The sequence below is a fragment of the Felis catus genome, chromosome C2 (assembly GCF_018350175.1).
Source record: "Felis catus isolate Fca126 chromosome C2, F.catus_Fca126_mat1.0, whole genome shotgun sequence".
NCBI lineage: Eukaryota > Metazoa > Chordata > Mammalia > Carnivora > Felidae > Felis > Felis catus.
The window spans coordinates 101,015,080-101,023,169 of NC_058376.1; the positions used below are offsets into that span (position 1 = coordinate 101,015,080).

Below are 8,090 nucleotides of genomic sequence, written 5' to 3' on the forward strand. Positions count from 1 at the left end.
ACCCTACTTATTTCTACTACTAGCTCACGATCTGGTGCTTTTCATTCTCCTTTATAAATTCCTCCTTATCTCCCAAACTCTAAACCATGGAGTGCCCCTGGGATCAGTCTTGACCTTCTTGCCATCTTGGTCTCCTTCAGGTTTGTTGGTGGTTGCATTCAAACTCATAGCTTTGTACATAACCTCATACTGATAGATCCCAAATATATTTCGCCTGCTTAGATTGCTCCCATAAAATCCAGACACATTTCCATATGCTTATCTGACATCTCTTAAATGAAAGAATCTTGTGAAAGATCTACCTAAATCTAAATATCGAAAACCTAAATTGTATACCTAGCATTTATTTCTAAAATCTATGAATCTAAATTTCTAAAATCTAAAATTTAACTACTTTCACCAGCTCTGTTTAGTTGTCATCCTGTACTGAGTTTTCATCGTCTCTGAAATGGATTGCAGTTTCCTCTATTGTCCTTCTACAGCCTATTCACAGCACATATCAATCCTTCACTTTAACCTATATGGTATCTCCCCATTTCCCTCACAGTAAAACAAATAATTCTTACAAAGACCTACACGACCTTATACTATTTTGTATTCTACTAACATTCTGAAATTATCAATGATATTCCCTCCACACTGACCTTCTTCCTGATCTTTTAACATATCAGACATCTCACACCAGTGACTTCCGTGGTTTTTTCTCAGATCTAGAATACACTTCCTTTGGATTAATGCTTGTCTCATTCTTTAACTTCTGCCAGGGCTTTATACAAATGGCACATATTAGGAAAGACTTCCCAGAATGCTCCATACAAAATTAGATATGTTTCATCTGGTGTGTCATTTCTGGTCCATCCGTCCTTCCTTCCTTCCTTCCTCTCTTTCTTTCTTTCTTTCTTTCTTTCTTTCTTTCTTTCTTTCTTTCTTTCTTTCTTTCTTCTCTCTCTCTCTCTCTCTCTCTCTCTCTCTCTCATTCTGTGTATATCTATATGTCCATATATAGAGAGGCATCTATATTTATAGAAATGTCCATGTATATGGAAAGTGTGAATATATATGTATATATAAAGTATACATACATAAAATAGTTTCAGAATCATTGACTGATACCATAGTTACATGAAGCCAACTAACTGAAATTCAGTATTTTAGTAGTGGTTTTAGTTTAAATGTACAATGAAATGTACAAATCTTATTTGTACAATTTGATGAGTTTTGACAAATGCATACACCTGTGTAACCAGACCCTATTTAGATATAGAACATAATCATGATCTCAGAAAATTCCTTCATTCTCTTCCCAGTCAACACTTTTACACCTAAGGCGACCACTTTGTTATTTTATATATTATATATATAATATATATATAATATATATATTATATATATATTTTATATATATTTTATATATATTTTATATATATTTTATATATTAGTTACCATATATTATATATAAAAATTACATATTTCCTGTGGGTTTATATTTTCATTTCTCTTGGATAAATACCTAGGCATATTTATGTTATGTTATATAGGTACTTATGTCATAGAACAGCTGTATGTTTCTCTTAATAATACATTGCCAAAGCACTTTCCATTGCACTGTATCATTTTACAAACCCACCATGTAAGAGTTACAATTACTCTTCCTACTTGGCAGCATTTGGTGTCCCATACTTTTAAATTTCAGCCAAACTTCAGTTCTATAGGGGAATTTTATCATGGTTTTAACCTGAATTTCTTTAATAACAAATGCTCATTTTCTTAGCTGGTTTTCTCCCTCTCTCACTCTCTCTCTTTTTTTTTTTTCTCCCATTTTATATCTCCCTTTGTGAAGTGTCTGTTCAATAGTTTTGCTCATCTTTTTCCAATACGGAATGCTTCACAAATTTGCATATCATCCTTACACAGGGGCCATGTTAATCTTCTCTATATTGTTCCAATTTTATTATATGTATTGCCAAAGTAGGCACTTGACCTTTTTAATTTATTGGCTTCTTGTCATTTTATTGTCACATGGGATTTTCATGTATTTGATTTTTTTTGTAAAACATAAATTTTATAAATAATTTATTTTAGTTGTGGTTTATGTACTAATTATTTAAAAATATTTTTTTTAACATTTATTCACTTTCTGAGAGACAGAGACAGAGTGTGAGCAGGGCAGGGGCAGAGAGGGGGAGACACAGAATCCAAAGCAGACTCCAGGCTCTAAGCTATCAGCACAGAGCCCGACATGGGACTTGAACTCACAGACTGTGAGATCATGACCTGAGCCGAAGTCGGATGCTTAAGCAACTGGGCCATTCAGGAACCCCTATCTACTAATTTTTTAAGTGTTATGTGGTAAGTAGCATTTTTTAAATTTGATGTCTGATTTGATATTTGCCCCCTTAAATTTGTTTAGGATGCTTTTGCCTCTTGTCTAAGAAATATTTGCCTGTCTCCAAGTCATGAAGATATTGTTCTGTGTTTTATGAGATTTATAATTTTTGCTTTGTATGTTTACTTGTATGATCTATCACAAATTAGGTTTAGTACATGGTGTGAGGTAGGGATTAATATTCTTTGTTACACAAATGGATATATAATATTCTAAATATTTGTTGAAAAGCCTAATATGGCTTTTTTATTGAATAGCTTTGGCAACCTTGTCTAAAATAATTGACCAAATATGTGTGGGTACATTTCTGGACTATCTAATCTGTTCCTTTGATATTTTTTTCTATCATCATGTCAATATGGCTATAGTATTACTATTATTATAGTTCTATAACAGTTTTGAAGTGAGATTTTTTTTTAAGATTGGGTTTATTTTACGTCTTTGTACTTCCACATAAATTTTAGATTCAGCATGTCAATTTTTATAAGAAATTCTGATGGAACTATGACTGTGATTACTTTGTCTATAGAGTAATTTTGGGAGAATTTACATTTTCATAATATTGACCCTTCAAATCTATAAGCATGGTATACATCTCTCCAATTATTTAAATCCCTTTTTGTCCTCAGAAATATTTGATAGTTTAGCATATACAGGTCTTTCACTTATTTTGTTTAATATATTCCTAAGTGTTTTAGTAATTTAATTATATTAAAATTAATTTTAAAGTATTTTTATTTTGAAATAATTATAAACTCATAGGAAATGTCAGAAATAATGCAGCATGTCCAGCTTCCTCTAATGGTGACATTTTTGTAACTGCAGAACAAAATTGAAACCAAGAAAAATAATGTTGGTAGAACATTGGTAACTAGACTACAGACCTTATTCAGTTTTGACTGTTTTTAACCTGCATTTGTGTGTGTGACTGTGTATAGTTCTAAGCAATTTTATTCCATGTAACAATTTGTTCAACCACCACAAAATCAACTATTCAAAACTGTTCTATGACCCCAGAAGAGCTCTTTTATTCCATTCCTGCCGCATGGCAACTAATAATCTGTTTTCCATCTCTATAGTTTTGTCCTTTGAAAATGTTATATAAATAAAGTCATACTTAGTGCCTTGTCTTTGAATTACTTCCAAAGAATCTTGGAAGTTGGTAAAAGTAGGTAGGAATACAGATGAAATTTTAACCATGAGTTGGTAATTGCCAAAGTTTGGTGAGGATACATAAGGACTCATTATACACTATTTTCTAATTTGAAATGCTTTTAATATTCCTTTAATAATAAATAAAATTAAGAGCTATTAATGAAGAGACAAAATATTTAAGTAGAAGATACTCACAACAGAAAAAAGGTGAGAATACTGTCCAAAGTTGGAAAATACATTAGAGAGAAAAATAATTTGGAGTGTCAAAAGTGAGATAGAAAATAACCAGAGAAACTAAGCAAGCATGACTGATATAAAAGTAATGGGCATTATGATTAACTTCATGTATTTTTTTTAAGTTTTTATTTTTTATTTTTTAAATTTATTTTTAGAGAGAGAGAGGCCAAGAGGAGGGGCAGAGAGAGAGAGGGAACCCCAAGCAGGCTCTGCAGTGTCAGCACAGAGTCCAACACAGGGCCCAAACCCACAAACCCCAAGAACATGACCTGAGCTGAAATCAAGAGTCAGACACCCAAAAACAGAGCCACCCAGCTGCCCCTCATGAAGTTGTTTGAAAAATGTTTAAAAATTGAGCCTGCGTGGCTCAATCGATTGAGCATCTGACTCTTGATTTTGGCTCAGTTCATGATCCCAGGGTTGTGGGATTGGGCTTCATGTGGGGCTCTGCACCAAGCATGGAGCCGGCTTGAGATTCTCTCTTTCTCCCTCATATGAGATAATGAGATTCTCTGCCTCTCTCCCCCACTCATTCTCTCTCTCTCTTCAAAAAGAAATTTAAAAATGAGATAAAAATCAATGATATAGCATAATGTCTTCAAGGTTACTGCAAATGTCAGGATTTTCTTCTATCTCATGCTTGAAAAATATTCCACTGTGTGTGTGTGTGTGTGTGTGTGTGTGTAAATATCCATCATCAGAAAAATAGAGAAGATATGGTATACATTAATATCCAGTCATAAATGATAACCCAAGGGATGCAAGAAAAATGCTTTCTATTCATAAATAATAACACAATATAAAAATGGCTTCCAGTCACAAATGCAACACAGGTGATAGAAAAATGTGGTTTCAAGTCATAACTGATAATGCAAGAGATAGAGACTGTTTCCTGTGATAAATGAGATTTCAGGTGACGGAAAACAAAAGGTTTTCAGCCATGAATAGTAACTCAGCTAATAGAAAGAGAAGGTTTCCATTCATAAAAAAAGTCAGATGATAGACAAAAAAGATTTCCATCATAAATGGTAACTCAGGCAATTGAGAAAGATAATTTCCAATCACAAATAATAACTCTGCTGATTAAGAGTGACCAGTCTCTAGTCATGAATGATAACACACAAGATAGGAAAGAATGTTTCCCAGTCATGGATTATAACTCAGGTGGAACAGAAAGAAGATGCTCAATCATAAACAATAATGAGATAATAGAGACAGAAAACCTCGCAGTCATACATGATAGCTCAGATGGTGGAGAATAGAAGATTTCCAATCATAAATATTAAATCAGGAGATAGAGAAATAAAGGTCTCCAACGATAAATGATAAGTAAGGTGACAAATAATGTTTCCAGTCATACACGGTAATACAGATGATAGAGAAAGGTTTTCAGTCATTACTGATAACTCACATGATGGATAAAGAAGGTTTTCAGTTATAAGTGGTAAATCAGGTGCCAGAGAAAGAATGGTTTTCAGACATTAATGATAACTCAGGATATAGAGAAAGGTTCCCAGTCATAAACAAACCAGGTGATAGTGAAAGATTCTAATCATAAATGATGACATGTTATAGAGAAAAGAGTTTTCCTTATTTTTAGTGTTTTTATTTATTTATTTATTTTGAGGGGAGGGGGAGAAGGGCAGCAAGACAGGGTGAGAGAGAATCTGAAGCAGGCTCCGCGCTCAGTGCGGAGCTCAACATGGGGCTCATTCCCACAACCCTGGCATCATGAGCTGAGCCAAAATCAAGAGTTGGACACTCAAACAACAGAGCCACCCAAGCGCCCCGAGGACTTTTCCAGTTATTTTTGATAACTCATGTGATAGAGAAAGATGATTGCTAGTCAAAAATAATAACTCACATGATGGGGGAAAAAAGGGTTTCCAATCATAAGTGGTGAATCATCTGCTACAGAAGATTTCCATCGTAAATAATAACTCACATGGTAAAAAAAAAACAGTTTACATTTGTAAATGATAGGTTCGAGAGAAAGGTTTCACGTCATGTAACCTCTCTAGCGCTCAGATGCTAGGGAAAGAAGATTTCTAGTCATAAACAGTAAGTCAGGTAATAGGGAAAGAATGTTTACAGTCTTATATCATAACTCAGGTGATAAAAAAGAAAATTTCTAGTGATGTATGGTAACTGTAGTGATAGAGAAGAAGGTTTCCAGTATTAATGATAACACAGATAATTAAAAAATTAAATAAAATAATTATAAATTGCAACATATATGGAAAGCAAGTAATATATATTAAATAAACTGAATTAGTGATCCTGAAGAAATAAATGCAAAAGAAGTTGGTTTATCTCATGCATGTCATAGATTCTAAGCTCTTCCATGGGAAGATCATTTAAAAGTAGAATTACAGTTAAATGTACTCTTAATAGAATACTTATTGTAGATCCTGGACCAATTAAAACAAATAATACTAGATTATGATGTAATGTAGGAAATATATAGGGAAAGATTAGCCAATATTGAGACTTCTTGAAAATGGACCAAGATGATTTAAAAATACTACTCTCTTTAAGGATAGCTTAAAGCCACCTGGCAGGAATTTTCAGATTAACATCGCAGCTACTTTTTGGATTTGTGAGCCATTACAACCAAGCAATAAGGAAAAATTTTCCTTAGGATCATACTTCAGAACAGCTCATTCCAAAAGAACTTTCTGCAATAGATATTTTCTGTATCTGGGCTGCCTAATATCTTAGCCACTAAGCATATGTGATTATTGAGCACTTGAAATGCTGGCTGGTGTGGCTAAGGAACTGAATTCGTAATTTAGTTTAATTTTAACTAATTTGAATTTAAATAGCTAGATGTAGCTAACAACTAAAGTATTGGACAACACAGGTCTGGAGGAATCCATAGTTACCCCTTTCAATCAACCCATTTCAATCATCCAGATTTTGGAATTTGTCCTGGATCTAATTTTCTGCTCCAAAATTCCTTAGGAATTTACATTGTTAACTCATAGAAATTATTGTATAAGGCTCATGCACACACACACACACACACACACACATACATATGTATATGTGTATATATACATATATGTGTGTGTGTGTATACACACACACACACACACACATATACACACATAAGAACAATTAAGTAAAATATGTATATACATAATCTAATATATATTAGATTGACTTTTAACAATGACTGTGCCATCTAAGCCAATAAATTGGCTTACATCCTTTAGTGATATATTAGGGTAGTCTTAAAAAAAAAATTCTGATCCAATTTGGCTGAAGGAAGACACTCAACCTATGGGGATTTTGAAATAGCTTAAGCAAGCAAAACTTAAATTCTGCTATTATCTGCATTTTAAAATGTGCTCATTACTTAGCTTCTAGGTAGATATAAGAGGCTAATTACAATACTTAAAGGAATGTATAGTTAAGTTTCAACTTTCCAGTCTACCTGCATCATCAGGCAGAAGCCTGATTAAACAGATGGGCCTCACCCCATGACCCTGAAAATCAGTACTGCGATTTTGGAGAAACAAGAAAAGAAAATGCCAAAAAGTGTTCATTCTTTATGGAAAAAGCCCTAAGGCACCTAAATATGCTAATGCTGAATCAGCATTATACTTTGAACTTGGCAAAGTCAAAAAATGAACAATACCACAAAGATGCTTTATTATGGCTCCTCAAATCATGAGATATGAGAATTATTAATATTTATTTTAATACACTAATCACATTTAAGATTTTATGGACCTTTTTCATTATTGAGTTATATTGCAAACTAAGATGAGGCATAGATATGAACCACACTGAAAATAACAATTTAAAAACCCAAAGACACCTTATCATAGAAAGCAAACAGCAAAAATACCAAACATGAGGTCCTGTGTCTCAGTTTATACATGTATTAAAATGTACATTAATAGTAGCTTGGGGCGCCTGGGTGGCGCAGTCGGTTAAGTGTCCGACTTCAGCCAGGTCACGATCTCGCGGTCCGGGAGTTCGAGCCCCGCGTCGGTCTCTGGGCTGATGGCTCAGAGCCTGGAGCCTGTTTCCGATTCTGCGTCTCCCTCTCTCTCTGCCCCTCCCCCGTTCGTGCTCTGTCTCTCTCTGTCCCAAAAATAAATAAACGTTGAAAAAAAAATAGTAGCTTAATTTCATATGGATAAACATTTCACAAACTAGGAGTATACCTTGTGATTATTATCAGTTTCCAAAACCAAACTTGAAATTATACCTTTCCAAAGAGTTTAAAGAACTCAGAAATTATCTTAAGTATACTTATGTAACCTATTCAGAATTAACATTGAGCAAATTCTCAATAATT

General features: G+C 33.6%; 1 non-coding gene across 1 annotated transcript; it reads right to left on the bottom strand.

Annotated features, from left to right (window-relative positions):
• Positions 1 to 1,869: 1,869 nt before the first annotated feature.
• Positions 1,870 to 1,972, bottom strand: LOC111556380. Its single transcript, XR_002735865.2, has one exon. It is a non-coding gene; the product is annotated as a U6 spliceosomal RNA (small nuclear RNA).
• Between the last annotated feature and the right edge of the window lie 6,118 nt (positions 1,973 to 8,090).